Source organism: Echinops telfairi, unplaced genomic scaffold (assembly GCF_000313985.2).
Source record: "Echinops telfairi isolate 266 unplaced genomic scaffold, ASM31398v2 ScPeMD7_7400;HRSCAF=8409, whole genome shotgun sequence".
NCBI classification, from domain to species: Eukaryota; Metazoa; Chordata; class Mammalia; order Afrosoricida; family Tenrecidae; genus Echinops; species Echinops telfairi.
The window spans coordinates 43593404-43615174 of record NW_022111300.1 but is presented as its reverse complement, the minus strand read 5'-3'; the positions used below and the strand labels follow the sequence as shown (position 1 = coordinate 43615174).

The 21771-nt window shown below is 50.4% G+C and overlaps 1 protein-coding gene across 1 annotated transcript in view; it reads right to left on the bottom strand.

Moving 5' to 3' along the window:
• Positions 1-21771, bottom strand: part of ST8SIA3 (ST8 alpha-N-acetyl-neuraminide alpha-2,8-sialyltransferase 3) — a 194091-nt gene that overhangs the window by 8271 nt on the left and 164049 nt on the right. The window lies entirely within an intron of this gene.

Genomic DNA, 21771 nt, shown 5'->3' with positions numbered 1-21771 from the left:
GGGAACCTGAGAGGAAGCAGCAGGAGTGGGGCTACCTTGTGGGGACTGCAAGCAATGTCACAAGAAGAAACCATGCATGAATTGTGGCATGGGAAGTGCCTGTGCTCTGCACACGTTCACCCATCCTGTACACACGTTTTGTTTTAAAGCTGCTCAGGAACCTCCTTGGGACACGGACCACAACACCCACCCCAGCATCCCAGAAAGGATGCAGGGCATTGGCTGTAGGCCTGGGTGAGAGGGCCTCAGACCACCCTGAGGTTTCCTTGTGCTTTCTCTGCCCACCCTCCACCCCCAGCACAAACTTTACTTTTCTCGAATGGGCAGAGAGACCAGCAACCCCATCCTGACCCCTGACCACCCTATGTGTCAGAGTCACTGTTCCAGGGGGGATTCTTGGCTACCATCGCTATGACCGAAAATGGCCAGACTTCCCTTCTGAGGTGTTGCTGGGTGGTTTCCATCTGGAAAATACTGTGTCACCCACCCACACCTCAAAACCCCAAATCAAACCCACTGCCATTGAGTCGTTGGTGGCTCATAATGACCCTCTAGGACAGGGGAAGCTGCCCTACCGATGAGAATCTGAGACTGGGACTCTTTACAGGAGCAGAAAGCTTCGTCTTTTCCCCCAAGGAGCTGCTAGTGGTTTCAAACTGTTGATCTTATAGCTAGCAGTCTAATGCTTAACCTCTTAGCAGGCACCAAGGCCTTTTAAAAGCCCTTTGCAAAGGGACTGTGGCGGTGTTTGCAGTGGGTAAGCGCTCAGCTGGTAAAGGGTTGGTGCTTTGAAAAGGCTCAGGGGAAGGACACTGTGGCAGTCTGCTTCCAGAAAGAGTGGTGCTGGTGCTGGTGCTGGTGCTGGTGCTGGTGCTGGTGATGAGGTGCCCCTGCGTCAATTCGGAGCCACACGGACTCCGTACAACCAACGCAAAGACAGCCCAGCACAACCACCTTCACTGTTGTGATGTTTGAGCCCGTTGCTGCAGCCGCTGCGTCAAACCATCTCTTGAGGGTCTTCCTCTTTGTTGCTGACCAATGTTACCAACCATGATGATGTCCTTTTTCAGGGCCTGGTTTCTCCGGACATGATGTCCAGAGCATGTGAGATGAAGTCTCTCCTTCCCTGCTTCTAAGGAGCGTTCTTCTAAGCCAGATCTGTTCATTCTTCTCGCCGTCCATGGCACTTCCAATGTTCTCCTCCAGCACCACAATTCAAATGCATCGATAACGATGTAAGCTTTGAAAACCCCGTGGGGCGGTTCTACTGGCTTTCTGTGCGTTGGCATGGACTCACTGACAGTGGGTTACAATGGGCAGAGCTGTGAAGTGAGCTGTGAGTGTGCAAGGCCTGGTCCACCCTGCCTTGTCCCCTGCCAAGACCTGGCTCCATCACACAGCAGGGAACCAGTGTCTTTGTTCTGAGCTGACCAGGCCTGCAGGTGTTAGCCTTGAAGTGACTCTCGTTTGCCCATTTTTCTGCCTCATTCCTGAGTCTAGGCCTTTGTGATGGGCTGTCTAACTACCCAGAAGCAGAGGGCATTAGAAGCTCGTTCATGATGTACAGAACTGTCTTTTGAAGGGGTCCCGTGATCCAAGTAGGAAGAGAGGCTCTCCGAGGGTGGGAGGCAAGCTCACATTTCCTGGGTCAAGATGCTGGGCCAGACGTTTGCGTTTGGCACATCCACAGGTTACCTGCTTTCATGTTCGTTGGCAATGAAAGCGAATCCATCCTCAGACGAGCTGTTGGGCGCTCAGAGGAAACCCATGGGCTTCGATAGCGTTCTCTTTAGCAACTTATTTATGGCCCCTTCCCCCCTAAGTGCAGCCTCAGTTAGTCCCATCCAGACCTGGTCAATAACCCCCCAGGACAAAAGCAAGAATTGAGACATGGGCCTCAGAGAGCTTTTCCAGGAAAGGAAGTTGAGATGTCTCAAGGTGGTTCTGATTTTTCTCTTCCTTGTACATGTCACCTATGAACTTTTGTGAACACGATGCTATGATTTGTCTCACCTCAAAGGTGTACGCTGCTGTGCTGTCAGCTTTCTGAGAGGCAGGAGCTAAGCTAGTCTTCTTCCTCGTTTGCACCCAATGCCCAGCCTGTCATCTCACGCAGTTGCTGTTGTGTGCAATGAAGTGGATTTGAACTCAGAGTGACGCCACATGACGAAGTAGATCTGTACTGTACACTGTCCAGGCTGTCATCTTCATGATCATTTAAAATGGCGGAGCAGTACATCAACAGGGAACTGCCAGAAATTCAAGCTGGATTCAGAAGACATTGTGGCATAAGGGATATCATTGTTGATGTCTTATGGATCTGTTGGAAGCCGAGAATAACAGCAAGGTATTTATCTGTGTTTTATTGATCCTGCAAAGGCACTCAACTGCGTGGATCATAAGTACTATGGTTAACATTGTGAAGAATGTGAATTCCAGAATATTTAATTGTGCTCATTGAGAACCTGTGTATAGACGAAGAGGCGGTCGTTAGAACAAGAGAATACTGCATGGCGTAAAATCAGGAAAGGTGTGTGTCAAAGGTGTGTGTTGTGTTCTTTTACACCAGACTTAGTCTATCTACTGGGCAAATGATCCAGGAAGCTAGACTACATGAAAAAGAACGTGACATTGGTATTAGAGGACTATGACTAGCCCATAATATACAGATGACACAACTTTGTTTGCTTAAAGTCAAGTAGACTTGGAGTACTGAATGATGAAGAGCAAAGACTGCAGTCTTTGATATTGATGACAACTCAATAGAAGGAAACAACAACATCCTCCCAACTGGACCAACAGGCAACATAATGATAAATGAAGACAAATGGAAGGTTGTCAGGGGTTTCCTTTGACTTGGATCTATAATCCGCATCCTTGGATGCAGCACTTAAGATGTCTGATGTTGTACTGAACTGGGCAAATCTGCTGTATCAGTCCTCCTGAATAGGTTAAAAAAGCAAAAAGGCCCTTTTCGAATGCCCCACATGCACGTGGAAACTGCACGATTAATGAGGAAGACTAGAGAAGATGTGATGCATTTGAATCGTGGTGTTGGCAATGACTGTGGAACAAACAGATAAGTCTGTCTCGGAAGAAGAATGCTCCTTAGAAGCTAAGATGGTGAGACTTGGTCTCATGTACTTTGGACATGTTGCCAGGAGAGACCAGTCCCTGGAGAAGGACCTCATGCTCGGTAAAGTGGAGGGTCGGTGAAAAAGAGGAAGACCTTCAAAGAGATGGAGTGACACCGTAGCTGCAAGAATGGACCAAACATAGCAGCGATTGTGAGTATGTCTCAGGACTGAGCAGCGTATCATCCTATTGCACATATCATTGCTTGAGTACGAGCCAACCAATGGCACCTGACAAAACAACAGGGCTGATATCAGTTGTCACCGAGTTGATTTCAATTCAGTAGTGTGAATGGCTAACATGCTCAGCTGATATACAGAAGGTTGGAGGTTGAGTGCACCTAGCAACCTTAGAGGAAAGATCTGGTGAGATACTTCTTAAAATATAAACTCAACCCACTGCCATTGAGTTGATTCTGATTTATAGCAACCCTATTGGACAGGGTAGAATAGAAGTGCCCCTGTGAGTTTCTGAGACTGTAGCTCTTTATGGGAGTAGAAAGCCTCATCTTTCTCCCTTGGAGTGGCTGGTGATTTTGGACTGCTGATCTTGAGGTTAGCAGCCCAGTGTGGACACCTCCTCAGGAAAGCCCAATCTGGAGAAATGGATATTGTTGCTTGTACTCAAGAATGGAGACAGAGACCAGAAATGTATTCAGGGCCAGGAAGATGGAAAGCAGCATCGTCAAGGCAGTGCAAGCCGAAGAGTGGTACTGATGTCCTGTGACATTGACCGCACACCTGCGATATGCATCCGAGGTAGCTTTCTAGGCATTTTACATCCCACACTATCCTCCATCTCTATGCTGTCCCTCTGAGGCTAGGTTGACTACTGTCCTTTCAAGAAGGAAGAAACGGGGGCTCAGAGTCTCACAAACCTGTCAAGGCCACACAACTGGTGGGGATCAGAAGAGGACTGATCCCTATAGGATTGCTAAGCACTGACTAAGTTGTGCTGGTATTCCAGAGGAATACCAGAGGATGAGGCTGTTTTATCTTCCTCCTTAGTTACCATCTTCCCTCTTCTTGAGGAAGCAGTGCACGCTGACCTCTGGGAATAAACTACTTCATCTCAGGTGGGGTGGGGCAACAGTGTGGCATTTCTGAAGAGTGGGGCCTGCATGTGTGGAGGGACAACAGCCCCCCGGGGGCACAGCCTGCGTTCTCTGGAGCCTCCTATGACCAGTGTATCTTCTGGTGCCCGCGCAGCACCCACCACTTGGTCTGAAAACGAGGTCGAACGTCCTCAACCCTGCTCACCTGAGCTCCAGGCCCAGGAGAAGGTCAGACTTCCTGCACTGTCTGTTGAGGAAACAACCTGGCCTTGATATGAATAGACATGCAGATGTGCCTTTTAGAGAGGCCAAGCTTAATATAACTGGATTAAGTTAGACGATGAGTAACACATGCACATAATAGAAAATACAAAAACGATGCACTGTGCACAAAAACACTCCCTCCATGGCTAGCTTTCATGGCTGTAGGACCTTGTCCCTGCCCCCACAACCCCTCAGGTGCCCAACCCAAACCCAAACCCAAACCCAACCCAACACTGCCTTCCTGTGCATCCGGACTCATAACTCCTAGGGATCCTGTAGGGCTGGGTAGATCTGCTTACTTCCAAATATTCCCAGGGCTGAAAATCTGTACAGGAGCAGAAAGCCTCATGTTTCTCCCAAGTTGCAGCTGGTGGGTTGGAACTGCCGATCTCGTGGGTAGCAGCCCAAGGCACAGCCCACAATATCGCTCGGCTTCCTTGCAGCCCAACAGAGATTCCTGAGTAGGTATTATTTCCTTTTTAAACATAAATGCTGACAGACCAGTTTGAAACGATATTTATTCCAAGCATTCATTTTGGTTTTTTACCTAAGCATTTTGCATAGAATTTTGACATTTTAGATGCTCAAAATGATACAGTTTTTAGACACTGAAGAATTGCTCATTCTGTGCCTCTCTCTTAGCTCCATGAAGGGTGTCTATGTGAAGAGAATACAAGAACTTCGGCCCAGCTTCGCTTCTTCCTGGAATCACTAAAATGAATTGGAAAGCGCCGGAAGGCTTTGTTGCAGCCACTCCCCAGGAAGCAGTTCAGAAGGAGCCATTATGTTCAATTGTGTTCATCTCTCACTCCAGCCTCGAAAATTTCCACTTTTCAAATGTTTTCAACGACCAATGGCTTGCTTTTCCTAGAAGCTCAGGTATTGTGCTTGGGGAAGCGACTTAAACTATATCGTCAGCGGTAAGCTTTAAGCCACTCTTCTGTCTATTGAGTCCTTTATCCCTGTGATAGGAACTCACCCACGGTGCCAGCAGCTGCGACGACTTTACCTAGGGACTGACAGCGGAGGTGTTGGGCTTTTGTTTTTAAGTCTAATTTTAGCCTTCATTTAGAGGGTTGTTTTTTTCTTGGCAGCTTTGTACCTTGTACTTCCGTCACTGTAATTGTCAACACCAGATCTTTGAGTGCAGAGGGGGGAAAAACAAAACCATGACTATGTGTGTGTATGTGTGTGTGTGTGTGTGTGATAACAGTTTGAAAAAAGGTAAATTTTCAATGTGGCTTTTAAAACAGGGCTGCTACTTGCTGATTTATGGATGGGAACTGCTTGTCCAGAGGAAATCGGAGGGGCTGTGTGAAGGATGTTAATAAGCATCCCCTTTCTTGAACTCCAGACACCAACCAAACTCAACCCAACCCAGTGAGTTGCCGTTGACTGTTCTGTCACGTGGTGAGCCCAGGGCTCGAGTAGAATTGTCCTCTGTCATGTTTTCCGTGACTGTCAGACATGGAAGTAGATCGCCCGGCGTTTCATCCACCGCACTGCTAGGTGGATTTGAACGGCACACATTTTGGCTACCCAGCAGAGCCCAAAGGAGCCCAGGGGCATAATGGGCTCTGCATTGTGCTGTAAACCTCGAGGTCAGTAGTTCCAGACCACCGGCTGCTCATTTGAAACAAAGAGGAGGTTTTCCACTTCCCACAAAGAGTTACCGTCTCAGAAACCCGCCAGGGCAGTTCTATGCTGTCCTCGGGGGTCACTATGAGAAGGAATTGACTCGATAGGAGTGAATTTTTTTTGGAGCAAAGTACAAATCATTTTCCCCCCACCTCTACCCCCCCACCCTCCACACCCCCACTGGGACCTGGAATGTCTGCCCAGGCCTCCCCTCATAAACAGACCCCTCCTAATGTTCTGTTGGGCTGCTAAGGGCAAGTTCAGCAGTTCAAAACCACTGGCTGCTCCATGGGAGAAAGAGGAGACTAAGGTCTTGGAAACAGTAAGGAGCAGTAGCTGCACTCTGCACTCTGTCTATCAGGTCTCTGTGAGGCTGAATTGACCCGGCAGCAGCCGTGAGTTTGGTTGGATCTACACAGGGTATTCACAGAGAGACATAAGAGGTGACTGGACTTCTTAATATTGATCAACTTGGTCTCACGAGGGATGAAGAGATAGCTGTACCACATCTTGTTTTTACAGGATAGACCTGCATGTTCGCCTTATTTCATATTTGCAAGGATGCTGTGGGATAGTACTTTCATTCCTCAATGGAAAACAAACACTTAAATTCACTGAAGGCAAAAAAAGGGCCCTGCCATCGAGTTGATTCCAATTCATAGCAACCCCACCGGAGAGGGTAGACTTGCCCCCCATCCCCTACGCCCACTGAGTTTCTGAGACTTTAAAATCTTTACGGGAGTAGACAGCCTCAACTTTCTCCCTAAACAAGTTTTAAAAAACCAAATCAACAACAACCTACGGTCGTTGAGCGGATTCTGACTCACAGGGACCCTGTGGACTGGGTGGAACTGGCCCTGTGGGTTTCTAGAGCTGCAAATCTTTACAGAACAGAAAGCCACATCTTTATCCTTAGGGGTGCCTGGTAATTTCAAACTGCTTCCCTTGTGCTCCGCAGCTAAATTTGTAGCCCAGCAGGCCCAGGGCCCCTTACACAAATTTAGGGAGATTAAATAACTTGGCCTAAGATCACAGCAGTTAAAAAACAAAAACACAACGAGACTAAAACAATCTAAGACTAAAGGACTCCTACGTTATTCTTTGCATCAAACCTTGTTGCCTCTGATGGCCAGACGTGTGGGCTCTGTACCCTGGGCCACAAAAGGTGTTTCTTCAGAGTGAATGTCTCTCATTATAAAAGGAACCCGGGACATGCTGTGCTGCCTGCCGTGGCCTCTACCCACTGTTTCTCCTTCTGGGAAACCTTGCACAAGGATGTTTGAACCCAAGAAAATTGACTTCTCAGTGGATGAGAGGGTTATGACCAGCATCCTAGTGCAGCTTGACTGCAAAATCCCATTTGGTCCTGTGGCTTTACAGTTTTACCTGCCAAAAGGCCCGAGTCTCACCAGACTTGGTGTAGAATGCAGCCGTGGTGGTTGCGCTGTCTACTTCTGCTTTGTGGGGCGGTTTCACAGGAACCCTCTCTGCAGGTGACAGAGGTCTGGAGAGGACCAGATGGCAGCAGGTGGACCAGGAATGGCAGTCGCATCTTCTCTCTGCTGGCAGCTGGCAGTAGAAGGAGCCAGGGCAGGCTCAGAGGCCAGAGGGAGGTAACGGATCTGCTCTAGGTATCTCCCATGCTTACACCAGTTATCTGACACCTTGTTTAATTCCTACTCAGAAGTTGGCCCAGCTTTTTATTCTTGCTCCTCCGAGTCTAAAGTGCTCCTTAGAACAAAGAAACATCATCTTTATGTATGACATTTTGTCTACAAAGAATTAGTTTCTACCAAACGTGAGCAGGCAGCATGTTTTTGGACTCATCATGTCACGGCGTCTAGGAGGACTACAAGCCTCTTCCTTGGACCTTCGTCTCCACAAACAGCTGTGCCCTGGTGGCGGGCACGGCTTCAAGTGCAGTTAGAGTTGGTGGAATGCGCAGAGGACGGCTTCATTCCTGGGAAATCGGGCCTGACGTATAAGACTCCCGCACTGCCATCAAGTAGATTCTGAGTCGTAGCAATCCTTTAGGATGGAGCGAACCTGTCCTTGTGGATCTTGGAGGCGGTCAGTCTTTACAGGAATAGAAACCCCCATCTTCCTCCTGCGGAGCAGCGGTGGGTTCAAACTATTGACCTGGTGGTTAGTAGCTCAAGTGTAACCCACTACGTCCCCAGGGCTCCCGTTGACTTTTGTTGTCGTGGGTGCCATTGAGTCAGTTCCAACTCATAGCAACCCTCTCACAACAGAACACAATTCTGCCTCGGCCTGCGTCAGCCAGTCGGCATGGAGAGGGAGGCCTATCCAGATGCACGAGGCAGACCGTGCTGTGGCTGCTGGGTTGTACTGCTGGCTTGGGCACAGATCTGGGCCAAGCCTTCCTCCGCTGCTCAGAGAATGAAAGCCTTTAGGATCCTACCCAGACTTCTCTCAATTGCTCTTCTCCCTCCCGCGCTCTAGACTGCCTAGGATCAACACAGAGCGGCATTCTTCCACTCTCACTGTATGCTGGACGGCCGTGTCGCTTGGCCAATTTGGGTGGGGGATTTGCAAGACAGTGGAAGTGGTGTGTGTGATAGCTCAGGGGCAAGGCCAGCAGGGAACAAGCGTGGGTTGGGGAGGGCGGCAGAGCCTTAGCCAGTGGTTGTGAGTGCTTATCAAAGGACATTTGGCCTCGTGCTGGAAAGGGACTCTGCAGTTGATAATCACTTTATCTTTAGGACCATCTTTTGCAGCGGGGAGGGCTCCCTGACCATCATATACATCTCACCTTTTTAGAGCATTTCGATCTTTCTTCAAAGTCCTCTCACATCTATTATCCCATCATGACCTCCCAAGGGACCTTTGAGCAGGGACACAGCAAGAGCTTCTCTCCTGATCTCACAGATAAGACTCTCCCAGGTTAAATCCCCCAGTAAGGCACGAGGAGAGGAGAGGCGGCTGAGCAGCCACATCTGAAATGAGGATGGTAGTCTGGCTGTTCCAAAGACACAAACGCCCCACTCCCTCCACCACGCCTGCTTTTTTTATCTTCTGCCTTCGGGCTTCTCCTGCTTCCACCCAATGGAGACCACCTGATTTACAGCAAGATTGCCTGCACTGGGAAGTCATCGAAGCAACTTATAAAAGGATAACCCTGTTCGGGCCCTTGGCCGGATCAAGTGCACCAGGATGGTGGGTGCCGCTCACGCCACCTCTGTGTTCTCAAGCTCCTCAGTTCCCTGCGACGCACAGCGACGAGCAGAACCCACTGCTCCAAGCTCCCCCAGCACAGCCTTCACCTGGATTCCTGGATGACCCCTTCCCTCCTGCGAGGGACCATTTGACCCCCAGCTCTTCTTTGGGCCTCCTTGAAATGACTCTCTCCATCTCTTTTTTTACAAAGAACATCTGTCGTGCCGTGTTTTATCACTCATAAGTGCATCAGTGCATGCTGGGATTTTAACCATTTGGTTATACTCAAAGCCATCGAGGGGCAGCTTTGAAGAACCAGCCACGGTCCGTCCTGACACACAGATGAGTGTGTGGCCTGTCCTTCTCAGCATGATGTGTTTTTCAGAAAAGGTAAATCCACACAGACAAATGTCCCGTCAAACCTGCGCATAATCGTGTGTATACTTCTACTCTCCCTCCCCCCCTTCTCCCTCCTTCTCACACCTGCTCATCAAGTGTGATGCTCCAAGCCTCTGCTCCTAGATCACAGTGATTGTGCATCTAATAGTAGTGGCCTCTTTATTGCCTTGAACTCTTGATGCCTTCTAGTGTCTTGCCCTGCCTCTATCACTCCCCCACCCCCACCCCCACCCCCGCCGCCAACTTCCCTCTTATTGTGTCTTGTCTCTCCCTTCTCCAAGTTAACCCTGGTCTACCTTGAGCCCATGACTTCTCCTCCATCTTCTCCTCTCTGGTAATCACCAGGCAATGTTTCTTTTAGTGTGAAAACCTCTTGTTGGTTTTTTGTAATCGGGGTCTTCCACAGTATCTGTCTTTCTGGGATTGGCTCCTTTGACTGAGCCCAGGCCCTCCGGGTCCATCCGTGTTATGATGTGCTTTGCACATTCACCGTTAGCCTTTAACGGTGTGCACTATTCTGTTGTGTGGACGTACCGGCGTTTGCGTCTCCCTTCTGCCACTGCTGGGCATGTGGGTTGTGCCCATCTTTCTGCCATCGTGAATTGATGTGGCCTTGATGAACATGGGTGTGCCCGTGTCTACGCAGGACAATCTTACCCCCTTGTTTTTGTGGCTGGCACCATCCCTGTCTTAACCTCATTGTCTTTTTTCTGGTTCTCCAACCTTATCTTACTCTACTTTGCATCAGATTGGGACTGGAGGTAGTGTGGGGATTATGCCAAGAAGCCCATATGGCCCCAAGTTCCCTCCTAGAAAACCTTACTGCTGTTGAGGAGATTCTGACTCATGGTGACTTATAGGACAGAATAGAACCACCCCTTTGGGCTTCCTAGGCTGCAAACCTTTACAGGAGCAGAGAGCCTGGTGGTTTCGAACTGCTGACCTTGCAGTTAGCAGCTCTACTCTTAACCCTGGACTGGGAGCCCAAGAGTCACTCTGCGTCCAGAGGAACTTCCAGGGTGTGATTGCAGTGACTGATAGGTAGCATCCAGATCCTGTTCTGCAGCCCCTCTTGCTGCCAGGGACAGCGATCTTCCAGGGACAGGCCTTCACTGGGCAGTCCTTGGCAGGCGAGGTCCCTGGTCTGGGAGGAACAGTGGCTGTTTCCAGAGGGCTCCTCTGAAGTCCTGCCCAGTGGAGACAGCCTTGTGGTGCTAGAGAGTGGTAGGTTTTGACGATGAAGAGAATTTAGAAAGAGTGACCCAGAAAACAACAACGAGGAGCTAATACTTATTGTTTGCTTCCTGGTGCCGTCTGACTGAACCATCCGGCCAGTCCACCTGTATCTCCTGGACCCATTCACTCTCCTGCGTTCTTCACCTGGATGGCCTGCTCACACCGTCTCGCTCCTTCAACCTCCAGCCAGCCTTTTCATTCACACTCTTGCCCAGTGACCTCCCAGGGAAAACAAGAAGCCTGGCCCAGACATGAGCCTGGGCATTCAGTCAGGCTTCCCTGGGGAAATCTGATCTCGCCAGCTACCATTTCAGCCTGGCCGTTCTGATGTAGCTAGGTGTCATTTGTCCTGGCTGCTGTGATCGGGGAGAAGTTTCCACTGCTTCAGCACAGGACCTTTGGCTGGGGAGGGGAAAACTCTTTTTAAAAGAGGTCAGGTCTGCTGATTGGGGGGTGGGCAATTAAGAGGGGTGTCTGTGGTGGGTGCCTACTCACTGAAGGATCAGGACACACAAACACACACACACACACACACACACACACACACACACACACACAGCCATCGAGTTGTGTCCTGCGGACAGCGACCCTACAGAACAGAGCCCACCTGCGCAGCTTTCCCAGGCTGCTATCCTGAAACATACACCACTTGTTTTTGCCCTGGAGCCAGGGGGTCGGTTCGAACCAACAACCCCCCCCTTAGCAGCTGTGCACATAATTGACTCACAGTCTCACCCACTCACACAAAGATGTGTGGCAGATCTCCCTATTGGAATCCCAGGAGCCTAACCCTCCACGGCAAAAGGGACTTTGTAGCCTATTCGTTGATTAACTGAATGATGGTGAACAGAAAAGGTGATCCCGGATTGTGTGTGTGTGCACGTGCGCACGCGCAATATAACCACTAGGGCCCTCATGAGAGCAGGGCAGATGGGTCCACGGCAGAGAAGGAGAAGTGATGGAAGCAGAGTCAGAAGGTGATCTGAGGGGATGGGTGATATTCACTGTGGGGAGTACAGCCAATGAGATGAAACAACATGTGTATCGAATGGAAAAGCAATCAGCTCTGTCAACCTCCACTCAACACACAACAAAAGTTACAACAACAAAAAAGGGAAACTTTGGGATTGTGGGGGGCGGGGCGGGGCAGAGATGGACTGGAAGATGCTATGCTGCTGCCTCAAGAAGGAGAATGAGGATTGGGAGTTCAGGGTTGCAGACAGCCTCTAGAAGCCAGTGAAGGCAAGGGGATTATGAGTTCAGCTGCTCTTCACAAGGTCAGTAGATGGAATCCCGCAGCTGCTCGGCAAGAGAAAGATGAGGCTTTCTTCTCTTGAGACGGTTTACAGTTGAGGAAACCCTTAGGAACAGTTCTGCCCTGCCCTTGAGGGTCTCTGTGAATTGTAATGGACTAGATGGTGGTGAGTTTTTGAGTTTGAAAGCCCCAGAAAGAACCCTGTTGGCCGACCCATTTCAGACTTCTGACGGACAGCACTGTAAAAAAAAACAAAACACCTGCATGGCTGCTGCCTTGTTGCTGTGGGTTAGGAATTGGGCTGCTAACTGAAAGACCGATGGTTTGAACCCACTAGGTGCTCAGAGGGAGAAAGATGAGACTGTCTGCTCCGTATTGATTTACAGTCTCAGTGACTGTAAATTTAGTGTATCGAGTCCGAGTGACATAGTGGGTTACTAACCTCGAGGTCAGCAGTTTGAAACCATCAGCCCCTCCTTGGGAGAAAGAAGAGGCTCTCTACTTCCATAAAGAGTGACAGTCTCGGAAACCCAGAAGGACAGCTCTACCCTGTCCTGTAGCATTGCTGTGAGTCAGAATGGGCTCGATGGCCGTGAGAATGTCACAGTGAGTTGGAAGCCAGTGGACAGTAGTGGGGTTGGGTTAGGCTATGCCTGTGGTGACAGTTTGTGGTGGCAGCACCATGTTGGTGGAACCCCAGCAGCATTAGCAAACTAGTACAGGGACTCTAGGTCTAATGTTTGAAGTGTTTGCAGTCTAAAAGGGAGCCACCGGGGAGGTTACTTTACTCAGGCATCTGACTCAGTGGTGGGCTTCTGGCCATGCATGTGGTCTCCTGGCTCACCTATGAGGTGTGTTCCAGGTTCACTCCTCACCTGCTGCACCCAGACTTCCACATCAAGGTCATGACTTGGGGAAAAGGTCTGATTTCTCGGGAGGCTCCTTCCATGGTGCTATTGACTTGGGAGGTCACTGGCCCGCAGCAGGGTTGAGCTTATTGGAGACAAGGCAGGTAACTTGCGGCAAACAGAGTTGAAAGCACAAGAGACCTGTAGCCTAGAGGTTATACTTCCCCGGGGGGATGCCAGAATCCACCTGTAGGCCCAGTGAGGTCTTGGCTGAGAGGCCAACGTGCACCGCCTCCAGCGTGCTGTACCTGGGGGAACCAGCTGTAGTCAGCAACAGAGGCTGGGCTGCTTTGGGGTCTTCAGAGAGAGCAGTGTGTCAGCAGGCTCCCGAGAGACAGAAAGTAAATGAATCGGTGCTAGGATGAGAAGGCTCCCATCCACACAGAATGGGGAGGAGGACTTGGGAACAGCATCTTCATTGATTTTTCCTGTAATTGACACAGCGTCTCCGTTTGTCTTCAGGCTTCAGAAGGAGAAAACGGGGACCCTGTGTACACAGAGCTTTCTGCTGTTGGAAGTTAATAAATAATAATAATACTACTAAAAACGCCCCAAACCTCACCAAACGAGTACCCTTCTCCTTCCTGCCATCATGCTGCTTGTTCTCGGAGTCTTCTGTCTCCTTCTTTCTGTGTGCTTCCCTCCTTTCTTCCTCCTTCCCAGCCCCAAGCTCCTGGTCACTCGCTAGTCTCCTTTCCTTCAAAATAAGAGCATTTATAAACGCCCCACAGCAGAGCAGGCTACTTTTGGTGGGTGTGACATTGGGGGCTTTGCAGGGGTGCAAGGAGCACACTCCCTCTTTCACATTGGCTTACAGCTCATTGGGGCCAAAGAGCAGTTGCATCCCTGGCAGTTGCCCCTTTTGACCTGTCTCAAACGTGCCCCTTGGGCTCCCTGGAGAGATGCCCAGGGCCCACCTTCCAGGAGATGGAAGGGTTGCGTACTCCGACCTCCCAGGCCTCAGGGCACAGCTCCATTTCACAGGCCGGGGAGCAGAGATTCTTCAGCCAGAGACCCTTCGGGACCAGCCAGTTGTCCTCGAGTTGATCCTGACTCATGGGGACCCCATTTGTGTCAAAGTGGAACTGTGCTCCCTAGGGTTCTAGATGGCTGGTTTCTCCAAAGTAGACTGCCAGGTCTTTCTTTGGAGGCACCTCTTACTAGACTCCAATCTTCAACCACGCAGCAGCTCAGTTGGGGCAACCATTTGCACCACCACCCCGGGAGTTCTAATCTCCAAGAGAGCCTCCCGAGTGAGTCCATCCATCGGTCATGCCCAATGACGGAGGCCTGGAGCCGACTTGGCCAGGTCCAGATGGGAAGGCGGCCTTCTTAAGTCAGAAGGGCACCGGGAGCAATGGTCTGCTACTGATAATGTCTGCTGTTTGAATCCCCCAGCTGCTCAGTGGAAGAAAGACGAGGCTGTCTATTCCTGTAAAGATGTAGAGTTGTGGGAAACCACAGGGACATGTGGCTCTGTCCTACAGGTTCGATATGAGTTGAAATCGGCTCAATGGCAGTGACGGGCGTGAGTCAAGGAAACAGGGTTTGGAGTCGGGGAAGGCAGGCTCTCTGCCGCCGTCATCTCTCTGTGCACCAGGCATGCTGGCTCACGTGTGTGCAGAGAGACAGGACAGCACACCAGACTTTCTAACACAGCGGTTCTCAACCTGTGGGTCAAGACCTCTTTGGGGGTCTTACGACCCTTTCACAGGGGTCACCCGATTCTTAACAGTAACAAAATGACAGTGATGAGATAGCAACAAAAATAATTTTATGGTGGGGGGGTCACCACAACATGAGGGGGTGTGTAAAAGGGTCGCGGCATGAGGAAGGTTGAGAACCGCTGCACCTACACCTTCTTGAGCCCCAGGCTCACCTTTTCAATCACCTCTCCATAGACGTGTTCAAGTCGTTGTCCTACAAGTCTCTCAATAATGAGATTCATTACACCCCACTACCCCTTGTGAGTCTAGTCTAATTCAGCTTTTCACATGAGTAGCTTACCCCTACAAGGTTCCCCTAAGAATAAGAACCAGATAGGGTTGTTTGCCAAGGGGCCAACTGCCAGAGCAGTAGCCTGCAGCCTCAGCAGGTTCTCAGAACCTCCCAGCCCTAGACCTCATTGGGTTGGGTTGGGTCCCAGCACCTATATTTTCTTAATTCCCTGGGCAATCCCCAGGTGCAGCTGAAAGGGTAGCCTCTGCTGCTGCTGGGTGCAGCCCTGTGGGCGGCTGGGGGAGGAACAGTGAGGAAGAAGAGCAGGGAGCTTTGTGGGCAAGGAATTCCAGGCCACAGAGACTGGGAACACGTTCTTAGTCTGCCCAGAAAGTTTGCAGGGTCCCTTGAGCTACTTCTAAATCTTCCCTAGTAAATCCTACCTCCCTTCCAAGCTCAAAGCAGGAAGTAAAAAGGAGTCGAAAAGACCAATTTCTCGCTGTTAAGAGAGCTCCATAAAAATTGTTTTATTGCTTTATTTGGAGCTTTTTGTTATCAGGCCAAAGCCAAAGGGGGCATTAGTATTCCACACATCGGCAAAGGTGACCCTTGGTATTCAAGGAAGAACAACACAAAGCAACCAACCGCTCATACTAGGCTCAGGTCAGGTGCTATTCTCCCAACATTGTTTTCCTAATTCAGATCCGTAGCTGGGGATAGTGGCCGCCCCCTGCAGGAATCAGTGAGGAACCAGAAAAGGCACACGGCTTTATCATCAGACCAACCTGGAGTTTCAGTTGCCGCTTAGCCAACGGAGACCTGTTAGATGTGTAACGGAAATGAAGAAGGCCTTAGTTTATTGTCCCTGATGTGGGAGCAATGCCCCCTCCACAATGCCATGCAGATCTTGTGGAGCATAAAGAAGTGCAAAATAAACCTTAGTCCTTTTCCTCTCTTCTCATTTTGATTCTTGAATGTGATCTTTGCTCCTCAACCAAGGGCCACACAGAGAAGTATTTTTCACGCTTTCTCTGTTTCAGTCCCCAGCTCTGAGGATGTTCCCCAGCATGAGTCTCAGGGGTGACGTTGGCAGAAGCCCCACCTGCCAAACAATCTCTTGGTACTTGTTTTCTGGGGTCCCAGAAGGCCCAATGGTCACGACTCACCGGTTGAGAACCGCTGGTATAGGGAGATGGAGAGAATGCTAAGGTAAGCAGTAGCCATTGCTGTAGGAGGACATGGGCCCCCTTTCCCCGGGAAAAAAGAAGAAGAGCAGGTGACACTATAGTTCTCATGCACTGACCCAATGCAGTGTGCCAAGTTCCTCACCACGGTCTCTACTCCGGCTCCACAAGTTCATGAAGATCCTAAGCTTGAGAGATTAAGTAGCTTCAGCAAAGTCATCCTTGAACAGCATCGACTGACCCCAAGCCTGTGTTTGTCTTCTCTTACGTCAAAGCCTTCTTGAAAGCCGCACTGACCCTACTGTACCAACACGGTGTCCTTCTCCAGGGACTGTTTTCTCCTGGCAGCACGTCCAAAGTTGGTGAGATGTAGCTTCTCCATCCTCACTCCGAAGGAACATTCGGGCGGCCTTTCCTCCAAGATAGATGTGTTCATTCTCCTGGTCGTCCACGGTACTCTCAGTGTCCCTCCCCAACGCCGTCATTCAAACGCATCCCTTCTTCTGGGCCTTCTTTGGTCACGGCCGAGCTTTCCTATGCAGGTGACTTTAGGGGCCACAACATGGCTTGGGCCAAGTGCACTTTGTCTGCAAAGTGACATCTCTGTTCTTCGGGAACTTAAAGAGGTCTGGGGCAGTATTCCCACTTCGAGGGAGAAAGATGGGGGTCTCTGCTCCCATCAAGAGTCATCGTCTGAGAAGCCCACACGTGCAGTCCTGTAGGGTCTCTCTGAGTCGGCATCAACTCAATGACAATGAGTTCGGAGCTGTGGGATTTTTTCTAAATGTACACTATTCAGACATCAGCAAAAGGGGGCAGAGAGGGGAAGGTGGACGATGGAGCCTCACATTTCTCCCATGCCAGAAACCTGATTTATTTGACTGGTACCTAACTGTCTCAGTTCCCCCTTCTGTGAAATGGGCAAAATACTAGGAGTCACTTCAAATGGCTGTGGAGAGTAGAGCATGCGTGGGCACATAAAAGCCAGTTGTTGCCACTGACTCTAACTCCATGCGTGTCAGACTAGAACCATGTCCATGGGGTTTTCAAGGACGGATATTTTGGGGGAAGTAGTTTGCCAGGCCTCTCTTCCGAGTGTTTATGAGTGCACGACCCAGGGACTCTGCCTGACACACAGTGAGCATCATAGAATTGCCCGCCCTCAGCGTTCTCTCTCACTCCTCCCCTTGCATTGTGGTTTCAGCTTCTGGAACTATCTATGGCTCCCTCGTTCCCTGGCCACGTCTCCCGGGAGTCACGGCTTGAGAAAATGCGTCCGGGGTGGCAACCACAGCGGAGGAAGACACGCCCTCTCCCCTCTGACTCACACGCTGAGTTTGCGTTTCTATCGCCTCCTTCCCTCCTCTAAGGCCGAGGGGCTTTGGTCACAGACCGATGCTTGGCCTCGCTCGTCGAATACTGTACGGTGACAGAGCCGTCCGTGCTGCCGAGAGTGGCGCTCGACCCTGTCTTGCTTCATAAACAGGTGTCTCCAGTGTGGGACCGACTCCGTGGCTTCCAGGTCCCGCCCGCGAGTGCATCTGCTGGAGAGCAAGCTCAGGGTGGCACGTCCGGTGCCCTGAGGGTGGGCCCTTGCTCACCGGAGCCACGTGGCGGAGGTGTGTCTGCTGTTCTCACCTGCCTCCCTGTGCCCAGAGGTCAGGGGTCCCCAGGACCCAGAGATCAGAGATGGAGGGTCCCTTCAAAGATCAGAGGTGCAAGCTCTCCAGATCCTCCCTGGGAGAAAGCTGCTTCGGGGAGATGACAGCCTTGGGAGCGCTGCGAGGGGCTCGGCTCCGGCCTCAGGGGTCGCCATGAGTGGGATGGATTCAACAGCAGTAGGTTTGGTTTCGAGGTGAGTGTGGATCTCACCTGGAGCTCTTCCTCTTCGAATCCCAAGCCACCCCCACCCCCACCCCATTTCATCAGTCCCCGACTCACCTCCTCCTCCAAAAGGGAGATTCAGAAGAGCCATCTCAGGTCAGCCACACGGACACAACCCCCCCTGGCTGTCCTCTAATTCCCAGTGAGGGAATGTGTGTCTCTAGGCCTTCTAGTGCAGCCACTGAGGCCCAACGGCCACCAAAGAGAAGTCTTGGATGCAAACCCAAGCCCATCTGGCCCTCCGGGCCGTGCTCTGTCTGGGCAGGGACAATGGGAAGGAGGTGGCGAAGAGTCACAGCAAAGACTCGGATGGAGACTCCATACATACTGCATGAGCACATGTCACACACAAGGTATCCTCTCAGGACCCCAAGGCACCCCACTGTGCCTATCTTCCCTGCCAGGGCGAGGGCCCAGAAGTCACCGACTTGCCCAGCCAGCCAGGAACAGGACCACCAAGGGCACTAACTCCTCAAAGTCTCACGATTCCTCCGAGCACCTAGCTGTCTGCTCTGCTCATTTGTACCATGGGACTAGTCCAGTGCCTACTTCGTTAATGCGTCGTGTGTATGATGTGACGACACAGTCGCTGGCACCAGCAGGTGTCAGGAAATGTTGACTATTGTCCTTGTTCCTTCTTTTAAAAATCACTTTACTGGGGCTCTTACAGCTTATATGACACCCCATACATGCATTGTATCAAGCATATTGGTACATATGTTGCCATCATCATTTCCAAACCATTTTCTACTTGAGTCCTTGGTATCAGCTTCTCTTTTCCCCACTTCCTTTTCCACCCTCCCATCCGCATGAACAATTATATATTGTTATTTCGGATCTTACACTGTCCGTGGTCTTGTTCCTTCTTTACGAACACATCAAAGTGAACCAGAAACAGAAGGCAGAGTGACCAAGAGTGGAAGCCGGTCGACCTGGGGTGGGTGTGGCCAACCGTCCATCCCCCTTGGACTAAACAGACCCCAGGGAGGCAGGCTCTTGCACTTTGCGCATGCTCCCCACCTTCCTCTTGCGCTATGGGGGTGGCCCAGTGTCTTCAAGACCTGAATGAAATAAGAGTCTTCTAGGGACACGCCCACCCCATGGCACATGGTCTCTAAGGGCGCTATCCAATGTGCTGCAAGCCACGTCACGTGCGTCCTATCGCTAGCTAAAAGACTATGATCATTCATGGTCAAGCTGAATTTTATGAGGGAGTTTCAAAAAGTTCTCGGGAAAGTGGAATGAAAAGATAATGGAAATTTTCCATAGTGTTTTTTTTTTAAGTCGTAAATCTGGCTCCAGCGGCTTCATCCTGTCCCTTTTCCATTTTCGGCCCTGCCAAGCACAAACAAGCCAGATGTGACCTCGCCCACCTCCAGTGCTCCCCTCCTGCCCCCCAGGAGGATGCAGACAGTGGATTTGATTGAAGTCATCTTATTTTTCTAGGGATCCAATTTTTTTTAAAGTCCCCCCTTATTTGACCCAATACATCTGAAACATGCTGTTTTAACATGTCATCAATAAAAAAAACTACTAACAGGGCATTTTATAGCCTCTCCATTGCACCGCATCTCCACAAACTAGTATTTCCTCTCCTCCCACCACACATCTTCTTTTGGAAAATCAGCATTTCTGCAGCTAAATAGTCCCACGCAGTCATGCTTACTGATTTGGATGGCTTGCCTTGAAAGAGAGCGTCCACTGTTCCTTTAAAGACTGGCCCATCTCTGGCATTAATTGGAGGAGGGGGGTATGTGGGGGCCATTAGAGTAGCAGGTGGTCCTGTGGTCCCTATGGCCCCAGGGCATATGTGAAGAAGGAGCCCTTATCTGGCCAAAGCCAATCACACAGGCCCATCAGAGGCCCCTGCTGATAATACATTCATAGAGTTTCACACCCCAGCACACAAACAAGGGCAGGCTAAATAGGCTTTTAAGGATACCTTCAGACCAGGGACCACCATTCCCCAAATCATCTTCACTGAGACACACTCCCTTTCCCAGGGGCACCAAATGCCCCCACTTTCTCCCGCTCCTGATAGAGACCCGGCTCTAACTCATCCATCCACTCTTACCTGCTTCCTGAGCACACCCGATGCCACCAAGCTAGATGCGGATGAAGACGTGCCTGTTGGCCTCAAAGTGCTCCAGGGAGGCACCTAGGCCATATTGTTGAGGTTGGCCGGTCAATCCCAACCCGAGGAGACCCGTGTCTACATGGATGAAGCCCAGCCGGCTCTTGCCCTGTCTTCGTGAGCGTGCTGTGTTGGCGTCCATTATTCCGGCCATTGAAAGGCATCCCGGAGGCAGAGTGGTTACCCATGAGGCTGCTAGACAGAAGGTAGCAAGCAGTTCGAAACCATCACCAGCTCCTTGGAGGAAAGATGGGGCTTTCTACTCCCAGCAAGAGTTACTGTTTTCCAAAACAAACAAACAAGCAACAAAACCCATATTGTTGAGAGGAAGGGGCATCAGAACAGTGACCAAAAACCCATCTGTAGACAACAGGACATCCCCTCGCAGAAGGGTCACAAGGCACAATCGCTGAAGACAAAGCCGGTATATAAACAAATGTGGCGAAGAAAGCTGATGGAGCCCAGCTATCAAAAGATATAGCATCTGGGGTCTTAAAGGCTTGAAGGTAAACATGCGGCCATCTAGCTCGGAAGCAACAAAGCCCACATGGAAGAAGCACACCAGCCCATGTGATCATGAGGTGTCAAAGGGATGAGGTATCAGGCATCAAACAACAAAAACATCATATCATTGTGAATGAGGGGCAGTGTGGAGTGGGGACCCAAAGCCCATCTGTAGTCAATTGGACATCCCTGTCAGAAGGGTCACAAGGAAGAGACGGGCCAGTCAGAGTGCAGTATAGCACTGATGAAACACACAACTTTCCTCTAGTCCTTAATGCTTCCTCCCAACCCCCCCAACATCATGACCCCAATTCTACCTTAGAAATCTGACTAGACCAGAACATGTACACTGGTATAGAAAAGAGCTTTTAACACAGGGAATTCAGGACAGATAAACCCCTTAGGACCAATAATGGGAGCAGTGATACTAGGAGGGTAAGGGAAGGGGGGCAGTAAGAGGGAACTGATCACAATGATCAGCATATGTCCCCCTCTCAGGGGATAGACAACAGAAAAGTGGGTGAAGGGAGACAGAAGTTGGTGTAAGACATGTAAAACAAATGATAAATTATCAAGGGTTCATGGGAGAAGGAGGGAAAAAATGAGGAACTGATACCAAGGGCTCAAGTAGAAAGAAAGTGTTTTGAAAATGATGATGGCAACATATCTACAGAAGTGCTTGACACAGTGGATATATGTATGGATTGTGATAATATATAAGAGCTGTACGAGCCCCCAGTAAAATGATTAAAAAAATAAAAGAAGGGTCACAAGGAAGCGATGAGTCACCTAGGGTACAGTCTTGCTCCGATGAAGCGCACAATATTCCTGTGGTTCCTTGAGGCTTCCTCACCCTTTACTATCATGACCCTAATCCTGCCTTTCACTGCAGGCTAGACCGGAGCATGTACACAAGTACAGATAAGAGCTCACAATACACAGAACCCAGGAACGGGAGTGGGAGTAGTGATACCAGGAGGGTAGGGGGACGGTAGGGAGAGGAGGGGAGGAAGAGGGAACCAATCACAAAGATCAACACAACCACCACCACCACCACCACC